The sequence below is a fragment of the Ambystoma mexicanum genome, chromosome 5q, assembly GCF_040938575.1.
Source record: "Ambystoma mexicanum isolate Mex_15411 chromosome 5q, UKY_AmexF1_1, whole genome shotgun sequence".
NCBI lineage: Eukaryota > Metazoa > Chordata > Amphibia > Caudata > Ambystomatidae > Ambystoma > Ambystoma mexicanum.
The window spans coordinates 1126836090-1126852312 of record NC_090933.1 but is presented as its reverse complement, the minus strand read 5'-3'; positions in this window follow the sequence as shown (position 1 = coordinate 1126852312).

The following is a 16223-nucleotide window of genomic DNA, read 5'->3' as shown; positions in this document are numbered from 1 at the left end:
ATGCACTAACACCCTCTGCAACATGCTTCCAGTGGTCCCAATGCTGGTCAGCCGTAGTGTGACAATTTGGGCCCACTAGCATATCATGTTTGTGTTCTGACACGTAGCCCATAAGGAAATTAATTTCCTGCTTGCCGAAAGGCTTATTCCTTGACGTGCTGGAGGCCGGAGCCGTGTCTGGGGTCCCAGACTCTTGTGAAGGAGCAACCTTCCTCCTCTTGGACAGTGGTCCGGACCCTGACTGGCAAATGCCGCCCTGATCAGTAGGGGCAGTGCCGCTGGTGGACTGGTCCAAGGGAGTGGCAAGTGGAACTAGGACAGAAGCTCTGACTTGCGTCAGTGGCTGCTGGGTGCTCTTGACTGGACCCAGCATAGCAACCGCCCGGTGCCAAGGTTATTGACCGAGACTGTCTTGGCTGGCAGACTCACAGCCGGGGTGGGGTTGGCTGCATCTGCCCATGCAGTTGCCAACACCCGGATGCTCGGGGCAGCAGATGACAACACTGCCCCTAGGACATGTGCCTCGGTCAGAGCAGCCCTGCCTCCTGACCACCTGAAATTCTGCCTGGGAATCGCCAGGTGCCAACGCATCATGCACTGGCCGACCCTGAGCCTGAGTGGTGGTCGACACAGCTGCACCTGCAGCTACCACTACCATTGGGCCCGTGGCAGTCGATGAAACTGACTGCCGGGTCACATGGGTGCCAGTGTCAGACGCAAGAACTGCATCTCTCGGCGCCGCAGGGGGAGGTGGCATGACTGCACCAACATGTGGCAGAACATCCTGCTGAAGTGGCGCACCCCTGCCTCTTCCCCTTCTGCAGCCACCCTTGGCACCCTGGACTCCTCCTACTCCGTGGTCACCCCAGCCACGTCCCTGACCATGCCCACCACGTGGAGGACACCCAGCTGAGGTGCCCCTCACCTTTCGTGGCCTCCCAACCATGGCACAGATGTAGTAGTGCCAATGGGAGGTATACACGACAATTGTCCTGTGCAATTGGGGTGAAGGGGGTGGGTACTAGATGTAAACAGCACCCCTGTGTGCCCGCAAGGCTGTATGTGACCCCGGTGAGAAAATGACGGGTCACGCAATGCTCAGGCACCCCAAAACTGCAGTAAAACTGTGTACACAACCCCCAGTAGCCCACATTTGTGGAATTAACCTCCCGCAGTATGTAGTGGCACCCATGGACACGCAAAACATGTACGCTGGGACACACAGGCTACTATGACCTCGAAAATGGGTAAGCGATACGCAGGGTGACCCGCAGTGGGAAAAATAGCATGCGTGACTCACCGTCTGACTAGCATGGTAAGGAAAAACACGTGTAGGCAAGACTCCGCCAATAGAATAGATACGTCCTCGATCCGCTGTGAAGTAGTGATGGTGCGTGAAACAACAAGAAGTAGCAACACACGCGTCGGTCTCCATGTAAAGCATGTACAGCGAACTGCTGGTCCCCGCTCACCTTTAACCCGTGCTGAGGGAAATTCCTGCGCGCGTCACGTCCCTTGCGCGCTTAGGCCCTTTCCTCCAATTACACGCATTAACATGGGGATGTGCTGTTTTTGCACGTGCGGATTCACTATGCACCCGTGACGAGGGAAATTCCAGCGTGAGCCACATCACTTACACGCTTACGCGCTAAGGGCTTTTCCTCGAATTACATGCTGACGTGCTGTTTTTTCATGTGCCAAATAACTCTGCATCAAGCTGGCCACGTGACAACACACGGAAGACCACGCTCCTGCTCAGAAGGCCATTTTCCTAGCCCGAGGCCACCTCCCATGAGCCATCTGTTGCTGCCTGCTGGCCACGTGCCCTGCTATTTGGTACCTGCACGTCAGTCATCTGCAGGGGTCCAGGTGCTGCGAACACCCCTGCTGGAACAGAAGACTCCCGACTGCAGTTCCATCGCTCCACAGCCCAGCGCCAGGTACCCCATGGCGGGCCAAAATCCATCTGTGGCCAGTGGCGACCCCCCGGCAGAGAGGCTGCCAGCTTCACTGCAGGAGAAGTTGGCATCCTGGTGGAGCAAGTCCTGGTGCATTATGATGCCCTCTTCGGACAAACACGCGCCGACAAGGATGGACGGAAGAGGATCTGGATGGACATCGTGGTTGCCATCCACACGGAGGGGGTGGCAACCTGCGACCTACCACACGTGCATAAGCGCTGGGAGGACTTCTGGTTCAAGACCCTCAGGAAGGCCCAGCACCTCTTGGATGCAGTGGGGTGCCGGGTCCACCTTACCACCGACCTGATGAGGGTCCTGGAATGCATTCACCCAGCGCTTCACCTCCAGGTCCTCGAGAGCCAGACCCATCTGGAGTCGAGCGGTAAGTGTCCATGCGTACTAATTGGACGCAGTGCATGTTGAGGTGTGCCAGGAGTGTGCAGCTTGGACATATGTCTGAAAAGGCCCATGTATGAATGTGTATGTGCAGGGACATGACCGTGCTGCATGTGAGTCCAGTCATGTGTGATGCACATCTATGGTGTATGTGTTCCAAAGCATGATGCACAACTGCATGTGGAGATGCACATATATTGGCATTTCTGTGTATGTACTATGCCATGGTTGAGGTGTGACACATGGATGCTGGTTCCTCCTTCATGTACGTGCATGGCGTACATGTGCGTGTGTGTGTTTGACATGTGTGCGACTGTGATACGCCACGGATGCATGTGACAGAGCCATTTAGGAACGCGATTGGCAGATGTGACATAGTTGCCGATGATTGCACTGTGACAGGTGGTGGGGATGTACAGATGCATGTCTTTCTGGTGCCGTGTATGCATGTGTTCGGCACTCCCCATGTTGCTTGTGACGTCATGCCAACCTTCTGATGTTCATGCTGTTGTGTGTGTATGGAAGCTGCTGCCTTCTGCACGATTCCTGTTAATTTGTGCATGTGTGTGGGTTCAAATGATATGAGTGTTGGGGAGTGTGATGTCATCTGTGAAGTTTGACACTGCCACTCATGTGCAACTGTCATGTGTGTATACGATAATGGTACAGTCCCCTGATGCCTGTGTTCTGTCTCTCCCTGTATGCAGCATCGACTGATGAAGAGGGCGGAGATGGTGCTGTGGAGCACAGCGGCAGGGATCCCATCACCAGCCGGAGACGCAAGGCCCAGCTCCCCTCCCAGGTAGTGATATCTTCCTGAAGTGAGGAGTCTGGTGCCGCGTCCATGGCCGTAGCTGCCGAGGGAAGGTCCCAGAGGTGGAGTTTGGAGGTGGACTCCTCAGCAGCAGTAGGGGCAGCTGAGCCCCCACAGGGGCCTACGGAGGAAGATGGCATGGAGTCATCCAGGTTGGTGGGGGGGTTTTGTTGAGGAGGAGGACGTGGAAGCCCGGCGCAAGGGGCCTGGAAGGGGAGATTCCATAGGTGCTAGTGGTGCAGTCCAGGGACAGGAACAGGAGGCAGCACAGGCCGCTGCAGAGGTGCCTGTGTGTAATCCTCTCCCTGATCCTGTGACTGCATCATCCAGCACCAGCAGGCGTGCCTCCGTCCAGATCCGTTTTCCTGCGGACGTTGCAATCCGTGACCAGATTGAGCCTGTTTTAGCTGGGGTGGCGTTGCACCAACGTGGAATTCAAAATGACGTGCAGGGTTCTCGTCTGGACAATGCACATCATTTTGAATACCTCTTTGGCCGTGTCGACCTACTAGGACAGGTTGTCAGCACTGGGTTCATCCGTGTGCTGGATCTTATTGCGACTCCCTCCTCAACTAAACCCCCTATGTGCCAGTAGTCCTCTGTGCCATCTTCCCACCCAAGTATCACCTGGGCCCCCTGTGGAGCTGCCCCTGAGCCAGCGGCCAGGCTGGTAAAGGACACATCCCTGCCACAGTCGGAGGTCCAGCAGGGGTGGCCACCCCACCAACTGGACTCCAGCAAGAGGAGGACGTGCAGGCATCACCATACAGGGCACGTGCACGGCAGCAGCAGGCTCAGGGTGGGAGCGATCATGGCTCGGGGCCATCAACATCCCTGGGGCAGGCATTGGCCAGCGGGCAGGAGGACCCAAGATTGGGAGTGTCTTCCGTGTGGCAGCGGTTGTGCCAGCATATTGATGCAGCGGCGGGCAGAGAGCGCACAACTCACAAAGGTCAGGGCAGAGAACTCCAGGCACCGGGTGTTGAGACGGGCTGAGTGCCTCGAGGCAACTCGCAGGGAGTTGGAGGAGACCATGACTGTATCCCTGCGAGACCTCGGAGTGGAGCCCGCTGCATTTGTAAATAGTTATGTAGGTGTAGGTTTCCTTTTTTTTGAATTTTTCTTTGGGGGGGGATGGACTATGCCCCGCCTTTTTGTAAATAGTTATTTATTAGGTATGTTTTTGATTAGGTTTCCTTTGGATTGTTGGGCTCATGGACCCTTGAATATTCATTTGTATATAGTTATGGACCTGGATTTACTTTATTTTCTAACCCATGGAGGAAAGCTTTGCTTTTTTTGGAACTTTGGATTTTGTTTTATGGACTGACGCTTTGGAGCCATTTTACTTTGGATTTTAATGATTACAGCCTTCATTTATGTTGCTCTATTTTGGACACCCGGACTTGGATTTATTTTTTTTCTTCTTGTGTGCTTTTGTTTTATTCATTCAGTTTAGTATTTAATACTGTGTTTTTCTACTTTACTTGTGTGGTCTTCTCTCATTCGTTTTGGGCATGTCATAATGTGGGTTTTCTCAGTCATGTGTCACCATTGTGTGGGTCTTACGGACATGTATTCATAGGCATGCTGGTTATTTGGTTTCTATCATGACAAGGGGTATTCAATGTGGAGTGGATGGAATGCTTGGTTGGGTGTTTGGACTGGGGTGGCGTGGGGTGGGATTTGGGTGGCCATAAAGGCCATGGGTCTGGATTGTGATGACGTGTTGGGTGGGGGGACATGAGTCGGGACCTGCTGGCAGGTGCCCGTCACTAGGGGTGGAGTGCGGGACATGAGTCGGGGCCTGCTGGCAGGTTGCTGTCAATGGGGGTGGGGTTGGGGACGTGAGTCAGGGCCTGCTGGCATGTTGCCATCAATGGGGGTGGGGGACATAAGTCAGGGCCTGCTGACAGGTTGCCGTCAATGGGGGTGGGGTGAGGCGACATGTGTCAGGGCTCCCAAGTGCATGGTGCCATGTGGCCTGCCTGCAGGTCATGGTCTGGGGTGATGGGCTTGCTGCGGGTCATGGTCTGGGGTGATGGGCTGCCTGCGGGGCATGGTCTGGGGTGATGGACTGCCTGCAGGGCACACCCAGGGGTGTAGGGTGGTTCCCTGTGGTGTGGGCTGCCTGAGGGGTATGGAGAGGTTGAGAGAGGCACACCCGGAAGGGCCCACACTGCCAAATCGCGGAATACGCCTACCCCGCTCGCATCAGGCCAATCGCGTGTGAAACTCCCAGCGCACCCCCGGAATATGTGTACCCCTCTCGCGCCAGGCCAATCACGTGTGAAACTCCCTGCTCACCTCCGGAATACGTGTACCCCGCTCGCACCAGGCCAATCGCGTGTGAAACTCCATGCGGATCCCCAGAATACATGTACCCTGCTCACACCAGGACAACCACGTGTCGAACTCCCAGCGCACCCCCGGAATACGCGTACCCCGATCACACCAGGACAATCGCATGTAGAACTCCCCGCACACCCCAGAATACGCGTACCCCATTCGCGACAGGCCAATCGCATGTGAAATTTCAAGCGCACCCCCAGAATACACGTACCCCACTTGCGACAGGCCAATCATGTTTGGAACTCCCCGTGCACCCCTAGAATATGCGTCCCCCACTCGCACCAGGCCAATCGCGTGTAGAACTCCCTGCGCACCCCTGAAATATGCGTACCCTGCTCGCGCCAGGCCATTCGCATGTGAAACTCCACGCACACCTCCGGAATATGCACAGGCGGCCCATCCACACTCCCCAGGCTCCGCAGGCAGCCCATCCAACCTGACCATGCCCCGCAGGCAGCCCAACCACCCTGACCATGCCCTGCAGGCAGCCCACACCACAGGGGACCACCCTGGACATGCCCCACAGGCAGCGCATCACCCCAGACCATGATCCACAGGCAGTCCACACCACAGGGGACCACCCTACAACCCTTGGCATGACCCGCAGACAGCCCATCCACCCTGACCATGCCCCGCAGGCAGCCCATCCAACCTGACCATGTCCCGCAGGCAGCACGCACCACAGGGGACCACCCTACACCTCTAGGCATGCGCCACAGGCAGCCCATCACCCAGACCATGATCCACAGGCAGCCCATCACCTCTGACCATGACCCGCAGGCAGTCCATCCACCCTGACCATGACCCGCAGGTAGCCCATCACCCCTGACCATGACCCGCAGGCAGCACATCACCCCAGACCATGACCCGCAGGCAGCCCATCATCCCTGACCATGACCCACAGGCAGCCCACACCACAATGGGGACATTGTCCATGCAATTTGCCTGGCGCAGGCGGAGTACGCGTATTCAAGGGGTTGCGCAAGTTGATTTCCACACCTTTTCGCTGCCGCGAGCGGGGTTACCGTATTCAAGGGGGTGTGCGAGTACATTTTCACGAGTTTTGGCTGCCGTGGGCAGGGTACGTGTAGTTTTTCACGCGATTACAGTGTAGCGGGCCTGTAAGCTGGTCCAGGGTTAGCACGGCCCTTTGCGCAGTATTGGGGATTTCGATGGCTTTTCCTTGCACAAGGGGCGTTCTTGGGGGCGTAACTGCCACTGCGGGATGTTTGCTGCTCAAAATGGCTTGGGAAATCCATGAATACACGATGCTCCAGAATGCTGTTTAGCGCACACGGCAGGCGCACGCTCCCTCTCTGCGCTGCCTGTGTGCGCTGCTTCTGCGCTGAATTCTATGAATTACCCCCTTTGTTGTGAATATTTATATTTTGATGTATTGTAAAGTGGTCTCATATTACTACATATGCTTATGGGGTCAGGTTGAAAAGCACACACATTACTACATATGTTTATGAGGTCAGTTTGAAGAGAACACACACTGTTAAGGAACTTTGCTATATAAAATTGCAAAGTTGAGTATTATCTCATGTGTCGGTGTGTAAAGGTAGGGTACCCACAGGTGAAGTCTGCTTTGTATATCAGGCGAGGTGGGGGATTTTATTCTATAACTGACAGGGCTTGCCACGGGTCAGGCTGTAACAAAATTACAAGCCTCCAAACTGAGAAGAACTGTGTCTGGCGAAGCCAGCACCACCTCATCGCCCTTATCCACTGCAATTAATCTATGTGACTTATCAACCTATCCCACCAGGAAGACTCAGTGGGCCTCATTACGAGTTCGGCGGCAGCCATGCCGCTATTGGCGGCATGGCTGCCGCCGAAATCGTGTCCGTGTCCGTGTCCGTGTCCGGGTCCTCGGAATGAGGATTTACCGGGACATTCCGAGTTCGGAAGGCCCGGTAATTCCTCCCTCCAAGGACCCGGACACGGTCCTTCCCCATTCCCATTTCAGCCCCCATAGGGCTGAATGGGAATGGGAGAGGGAGCAAACAACGGGCCATTACGAGATGGCCCGTTGTTTGCTCCCTCTTCCCCTCACGGGACCCGCTCTGCACGTCTGGTAAAACCAGGCATGCAGAACGGGTCCTGCAAGGGGAACTCGTAATCGGGCGGTACGGGGTTGACGGCACCGGCACCTTGACCGGTGCCATTAACCCCGTACCGCCCGACTCGTAATGAGGGCCAGTGTGTGAAAGTGTCACAACCCGCAATGATAGAGATTTAAATAAGGCTCCATCTATTTCACCAACTCGACTACCTAGTGGTGTGCCAAATCACATCCAAGCCGAGAATGAAACTAACAATGCGGGTAAAAAAACAAAGAGCACTCCCTGAGAGCAAAAATCAGCTGCAGACTCTACATTAAACCGGAAATTAACAACAAATCAAAGACACCAGCGAGTTCATTATAGCTCTAAGGTCCATCTGTCAAATAATTCTATATCGTCAAGGCAAATTTGGAAATTGAAACTGCAAAACATCCAGGCTGACGAGACAAAAATTATTTAAATGTGTACCCTCACTACGAACCATCGATTCAGACGACATCAAGATCGTGGAATATGCTACTGAGAAATTTTCGGATCAAGTCTTGCTACACATTGCGTCGGCTGTTGTTCGGAAAACTATTTTGAAAGCCAATGAAGAGCTCCTCTCTTTTGGCTTTGATATATCACTCGAACCAGAACAAGAAAGCTACATGGACCGGGATCATGCAAAAAAAATCTACAGACAGCTTGACCTTCGAGCAATGTCATGAGGAGCTGTGAACATCTCTGTCATGTGTACAGAATGGGGATATGCAGTTGGACAAGCCAATTCGACAGCCCACAAACCTTGGGAAGCGTCATCACCACCAATAACCATGATCCGATGTGCACGAGTGGGCATGTGAAATTCTATCCTGGAACATACGTGGCTTTATGCACTTATTTAATGACTTTGGAGTTCCTTTAGACAAGGTCCTTATAATTTGCCTGCAAGAAACGTGGCTTCGTGATCTGCCAACCAGGAATGGCTTCAGTATTTTTCGAAATCCAGTGGAAAAAAAACAAAGAGGCCGACCTTACTCTGGCCTCTTAACTCTGATAAAAATAACTCAGTGGTGGTGCCCTTTGAAATCGTTCAATCCAAATACTTTTTTTCAAGACACCATTATGCAGACTAGAGATGTGGACCTTTTAAAACGAAAACATCTCATGGTAATAAATGGCTATTGGAACCCAGCAAAAATAAGCACAAAGAACTTTGTGAACTCGGTCACCAAACTTGTTGACAATGCATTTCTGACATATAACAACTTGTCAATAATCTGCTGTGGTGACTTAAACTGCTCATAGTTTGAATATGATATAGACTGATAAATAAATAAACGCCAACATGATCACGATGTAATCACCAGAGGCCAGCAATGGCAATCGGCTATGGCAATTAGAAATTGTTATATGCTAAATGGAAATGTGAGTGGTGACCAGCCATCAAAGTCAACATTGCACCATGCTGAGACCCACAAAACACTCGATTATATATGGTCGTCTATAAATGTGGTTGAAAAAGTTGTTGACCTCCAAGTGCTCCCGATGGAGAACAGTGATCATGATCTATTGCGACTAGGTTGCAAAATGGAGTGGTCACCCGCTCCCAAAGGCTACAAAGAGGTAATTACTGTAAATGCTGGCAGAAACCGACTTTGCGTCAATAGTTGCCAAATTCAGAAATTGAGCCTAACATTCCACAAAAATGACCATCTGCAAACTGTGGTCTATGTGCCTCACTTGGCAGACTTTACCGTGGCCCTAGCATCTTCTAGACTATTGGGCTTTGCACATAAGCACTTGTATAGCAAATGTACTACACTGCGCAAAGAAATCCATGAGGAGCGATGTGAATCAGCTCCAAAAGAAATTGCCTAAAAATGAAGCTGGAGCTGCAATCAAACGCAGACGACAAGGCTATCGAAACTGGGTCAAATCCCACTTGATCGTCATTGAACAAAATCGAGCAGAAATAATGATGAAACTATTGGTCACAAAAAACTAATGAGAAATTTGGGCAATTTTAAATGCAGGCCGCACAAAATGTTGACCCACCGTCATAAATGAAATAAATGGTTCCGTGTTGGGAAAACATTTTGCGGAACTATACAAGAAACCAGAATGGGAATCAAATAACATTGACAGCCTTTGCCACGTGAAAATCAATCTGCAGGAAATGGAAACAGCAATTCATGGATTGAAAAAACAAATGTGATGCTGAAAAAATACATAACTCAATGGGCTCAGTTCATTGAAGTTTTGTTTTGTTGACTCACAACAATATAGCGAATTCCGGAACCGTGGCTGGAGGCCGTGGTGGTTCCAATATACAAGAAGGGTAGTCGGGATGATCCTGAAATTTACTGCCCGATTGCCCTTCTCGACACCCTTGGCAAAATCTTTGGTTCTTTCTTGCGACAAAAGCTGGCATCATGGGACCTGAGTGCTGGGATTTCAGACATTCGCCAAACTGGCTTTACCGCCAGAGTAGGAGTCGAAGTAAACATTTTGATCCTGAACATACTAAAATTAGAAGCCCTGAAGGAAAACAAAAAATCGATCTTACCTTTATTGATATGAGACAGGCGTTTGACAGTATAAATCGTGGAAAGCTTTGGCAGAAGCTGCTCGCCTGGTACTGCCTGGTTAGCCTGGTTAGCCTGTTGGACCCAGTAATGGCCTTACACACAAAGACATCAATACGTGTAGGAGTGAATAACAAGGACGACCTTTCGGACAAAATACAAACCAAGAAGAGAGTAAAACAAGGTTGACCTTTGGCCGCAGTGTTGTTCAAGCTGTTCATAGCTGATTTGCCTGGACAGCTTGATCAAGTCCATTGTTTTCCAGAGACGATATATAACACTCCAATAAAATGCATAACGTATGCGGACGATCTTGTCCTGATGGACTGCACCCAGATAGGCCTGCAGCGTCTGCGAAATAAATTGCACAAATACCTCAGCGAAAATTACCTGGAAATAAATACCACAAAAACAAAAATTATGAGCGTGGGTCCCAGTGGCAACAAGAAAGACAAATCATTTCGTTGGAAGATTGACAACGAAGCTCTGAGCATGTTGGACTCAATAAGATACTTAGGAATCATGTTTAACAACTCAGCATGCGAACTGCCTTGGATTGGAGACCTTACAAACCGGATGACGAAGTTTGGTTTGCAGGGTGCCAAAATTTATAAAGATCATGTCAAATTTACGATAGCACCAGTAATGACCTTCTATTTGCAAAATTTCCAGCTATTGCATTTGGCACCGAAGCAGGGTGGAATATCCAAACGATTAATTGGCAAATATTAGAAGGAAGATTTTGGCGTCTAGCACTAAGATTACCTTCCTACATTTCGATGACAGCAATAAGACATTAACTATCCATTAATTCTCTCCACTCTTTGGTAATGTGGAAATCTTTGGCTGCAATGCGGAAAATGCACCTGCGTCCTTCAATCCCGGCCTTCCAGCTGTTTGCAACTGAAATGGAGGGTGAGCAAACTGGCCTACTAAGATCTTGGATATCTATTTTAGAAGCAACCCTGTCAGCCACTAATATAATGAAATCAGAATTGTACCAACAGCCACAAATTGCGAAAAAGAAATTTGAGAACTGGTGCTGTATACTAAATCTTGAAAAACTTGCAAAATTCAATTCAACATTGAATCCAAGTCCAGGCAAAATTGAGTTAAACGCTCAACCAAGATATTTACAACACTGCCCCTCGTGGCACCATCGTAACCAATTTCTGAGATTCCGATTCAATGCGATAAAACCAAAGAAATGATTTGGCAAAGATGTGACAAGGCTGTGAAAGACAACCAATGCCATTTCTGTGGATCAGCCACAGAACATTGAAACATCTAGTAACTGCCTGTACAGGAACAATTAGTCAGCGTTCATTACATATAAACAAAATTAGGGACTTCCTCAACAGTGGTTATGAACCCGAAGCATGCCTTGAATGGTATGAGCATTTGGGGGGGACACAAGCAAATATGACAAACCAACTCCTTCCTTGACAGCATTTATTGAGAACAACTAGTTCATATTGAGACTCCTCTCTAATAAAATCTCAAATTTGATATATGTAAAATATTGCCAGTGATGCAGAATGTGCTTAAAAAGTACAGAACATTTGGAATGTTCATCATGTGTGAGAAAGCATATTTAACAAAACATATATGTTAAATTTAGACTAGTATTTGAAGTCGTCTTCAATTTTTGTCTCCCTTTACTTTAAGATGTCTCTACAACTATAGGTGCTCACTATGCCCATTTAACATTGTTTCTCTGTTCCAGTTTTGTAAAACTAATATTCAGTATTTCCTTCATAAACCTATGCAATTTCAGCCAGTTCTCTCATCCATGTATAGATCTAAGAAAGTCCTGTGTCTGGGTCATTGGCTATAGGATCAGGGCATCCCATATCACATCTCTCCTGAAATGTAAGCTATGGATGACCTTTGTGGGAACTTTCTACTTTTCCGCACTTACAACAGTAGGATATTTGTTCCAAGATATTTTACAATCTGAGGTTGTTGACAGAAACATTCATGGAACAATGAACAATGATGCATACACATTCAGAGAGACCTGAACGCATTCCAAAGCTTAGTTGATATATCATATAAAGGTTGGGAAATTCCAACAGATCATTCATTTTAAAACGTTATTCTGTTTGTACTAAATTGGTGATCTTTACTTCCCCGAACATGCATTTCAGTTCAGGGGACAGGCAGCAGGCAGGCAGGGAAAATAGGGGAAGGGAAGGGAAGGTGAGTTGGGAGAGCAGTAGGATGGCGAAAAGTGCATTCATTAAAAGCTACCAAAGTGAATAATCAGAGAGATAAGGCCCTGTCACTCAGTTGCTCTGCCCACCTCCAGTTTTCATGCCTTTCTGCCTCTACTTAAGTACTCTAGGCCAGCTCCAGACAGACAGCATTGAGTAGGCTGCTGGTCATGTGACCAGGCCCTGCCCCTCAGTTGCTTCACCCACCTACAGATGCCGTACCTCTGTAAAGGCTCACTCCCCAACTTACTAATACAATTTCATAAAATAAAACACATCCCAGTAGGGACATCCCAGTAGGGAATGAGACTAAGAGAACCGGTAGCGAGATTTAGAAGACTTTATATAAAGTTGTCATCCAGAGAACTCTGCTGCCTCGAGAGCACTCTGGCAAACAATACACTTACATGGAAATATAAAGGAAAACAGCATCATCACTGACATCACTAACATAGGGTACTGCATTAGAACAGGATTGGTTGCATAGCTAGGCGGCATATGGTGGTGTAGGCGCTGCTTCTTCTGGATAGACTGCCCAGTTGGCGGGAGGGTGAACATCATGAGGTCCAGCTGCCTGTGTCCAGGAGGGGTGAGGGTTAGGTCACGGCGAGATAGAGTTGACACTAACTAAGCTGGCATGAGAAACTATCACCATACATATAATAAACAAAAATCATTGATATACCTTTGAGTAAATCTTGCAAACCCATAAATTGCATACATATTATTACATTGTCTTTCATTAGGACTTTTATGAGGTACATGGTTTAGGGGTCTTGTCCCCTGTGATAACCTGGGTGACGGGTGGTTCTTTCCTTGAAGTGGAAATATAATGATGTGTGTTACTTTTAGGACACAATATACTGCGACAGAGGTCTGGATTTACTGGGGGCACTCTGGGGTGGGCCAGACAGCAGGGTCACACTTCTGGTACATCAAGAGAATACCGCAGGAGGGCACAGGGTTACATTGGCAGTCATTTTCCAACAGCGGGGGCAAAGGAGTATAAGCATGTTTGTGGAGATGGATGAGCTACAGGGCATGGATCAAGCCGGTTCACACACAGGACAGTGATCACAGAGGAAGGTGATATGTTACAGTTCACCATTTGTTGCAATTATTCTTGGCACATCCATGAGAAAGGGATTTGTGAAGCTTTCAGACAGTGGAAGAAAAGGTGGGGGCCATGAGTGCGCTGTGCGTGGCGCTGCAGAAGGGAGAGAAGTCTATTCGTACTATCGGAGTGAGGTCTAGTCCAAAGATGGAGTTTGAGGGCACACAAAATGGATGCCAAGTGTATCCCACAATAGCCCCTTTTTATGCTAGTGTTAGCATAAGGGCAATGGAGGCGTCCCCCGCTAATGCCTGAGCAAGTGGTCCATATCGTGCAGAATGTGCGAGGGGGATCCAAATGGCCCCTCACTCCCACACACTTCCAAGCCTCTACTTAAGGACTCTATGCCAGCTCCAGACAGACAGCATTGAGTAGGCTGCTGGTTACGTGACCAGATCCTGCCACTCAGTTGTTCTGCCCACCTCCAGTTTTCATGCCTCCCAAGCCTCTACTTATCGACTCTAGGCCACCACCAGACAGACAGCATTGACTAGGTTGCTGGTCACGTGACCAGGCCCTGCCACTCAGTTTCTCCACCCGCCTCCATTTTTCACACCTTCGAAGCCTTTATTTTAGGACTCTAGGCCAGCTCCAGCAAGAATGTATGGATGAAGCTGCTGGTCATGTGACCAGGTCCTGCCACTCAGTTGCTCCAGCCACCACCTATTTAATCAGTCCTCCTTAGGCATCTTCATCCCGGAGTGCTCAGCAAAAGATGGGCGAAGAAAAGGACCTCACCTGTTTGTGCCTGTTAGGGCCTGATAGGGCCAGTCTGACGGAACTGCATTTCACCTAGAAACTAATTGCTACTACTGCTACTCACCAAAATATATCACAATGTGTCTTCTCCTCCCTCCACAGCCATTCTCCACTCTCACTAGGGTTTGAATGGCCAAGCACCATGGGGAGCCCTGGCAAACTACCCTAGTGAACCTCATCTATATTGCCCTTGCGCCAATCCAACACCCACGGACCACATGCACACACCCTCTCATGTTGATCAATGCTCGCTCCGCAGTCGCTCAAGCTGCAGTGATTGCTGACCTTATCCTGTACAACAACCTTGATGCTGTGTTTAATCCATGAAACATGATATGACATTTATAACGCGCATATACACAAGTGTTTCAAAGCACAAGGTTTATCCCATGCTCCACACATGTTTTCAAAGTCCTCTTACCCCAAGGCTACTGCATCCAACATGCTGACCAGCCAGAAGGGGCAGGAGGTGAAGTGGCAATCATTCACAGGAGCAATTGGCCGTGCTCCATCATCCCCAATCTGAGAAAAAGCTCATTTGAATCACTCGCCAGCCGTTTCACTCCATCGATCGGTCAAGTGGCACGGCAAGTAGGGCACTTGCTTTGACATCAGTGCAGAGCCTGCCCACACAGGTTCCAATCCCGGCAAGGCCGAACTCAGCCTTTCATTCTTCCGAGGTCGATAAATGAGCACCACACACCGTAGGTAAAAATAAGCAGCGCTCAGATACCTGAGGGTTCATAGCGCTATATAATGCAAAATTATAAATTGTTATTATTGAACAAGGAATCCATCACCTTCCACCTCATCTACAGACCAACTCGGAGGAGTGACTCTTTCATTTTAGACATCTCCAACTTACTCTCCTCTGCCAAATTAGCACATTCTAGTTATGCCTTTCTTGGTGATGTTAACATCCCTGAGTCACAGCTTTTCACACACATCACTTTCAAATTGTGCTCTCCCTCACGCACAATAAAGGCAACACAAAGGACTGTGGTAGGGCTACATAAAACTGATCATGTATCAGAAGCACGAAGATCACTACATTGGCTGCGTATAGTAAAAACGGTCATGTTTGGCACCTTGTGCATTGCACATTTCTGCCTTTTTGGAAATAGTCCTTCTTTCCTTTCAAAGCAGTTAACATGGCTACCAGACAGACGCAGCTTAAAATCCAACAACTCAAGTTTATTGCAAATCCCTAAATTAAGATTATCGCTAGTAAAAGACAGATACTTTCCAGCCTCTACAGCACGACTATGGAATGCTCTCCCCCCTGCAAAATGTCAAGCCCTTCCTCCCTCTGGACAGCCATAGATCAATCATTCAAGCACTGGTCCTATCACACTTGGATGAGGGCAATGCACTCCTCGAAGGCCTCACGTCATCCTACCTTCTGCCCCAAAGAAGTGTCCTTCATTTGGCCACACGCCTCCTCAAGGGTCTACGCAGATACGCCCACATTACCCCAGCCCTCATCGACCTTCGCTGGCTCCCACTGCACGCAGGAATCACCTTCAAGTCTTGCTGCATCATATATAAATCAGTCGACCTCAAGTCACCCAGCTACCTTGCGGAGAAACTCAGCATCTCCGTTGAACAGTGCACCACCAGATGCCAGGACAGGTGCAGATTTGCAATCCGCTGCTGTAAAAAGGAAAGGACCAGAAAACAAGCCTTCTTTGCCTACGCCCCAGGACTATGGAACCTCCTCCCCTGTCAGCATCAGACTTGCCCCCATGCTTTTAGAATTAAAAAAATAACTCAAGATCTTCCTCTTCAAGGAATCTCTCCACCTCAGCACCTAGGCCATCACATTGCCCCTTGCTCCACCTGATTCGCTAGACACTGCACACCCCTGTCCTCCCTGCCACTTTGCACAGCTGTACCCCTCCTTTGTGCCCCCCTGTATCCCATCCCCTGCTGTATATCTGTTCTGTTGTTACCTCTGAAAAGCGATCCATTA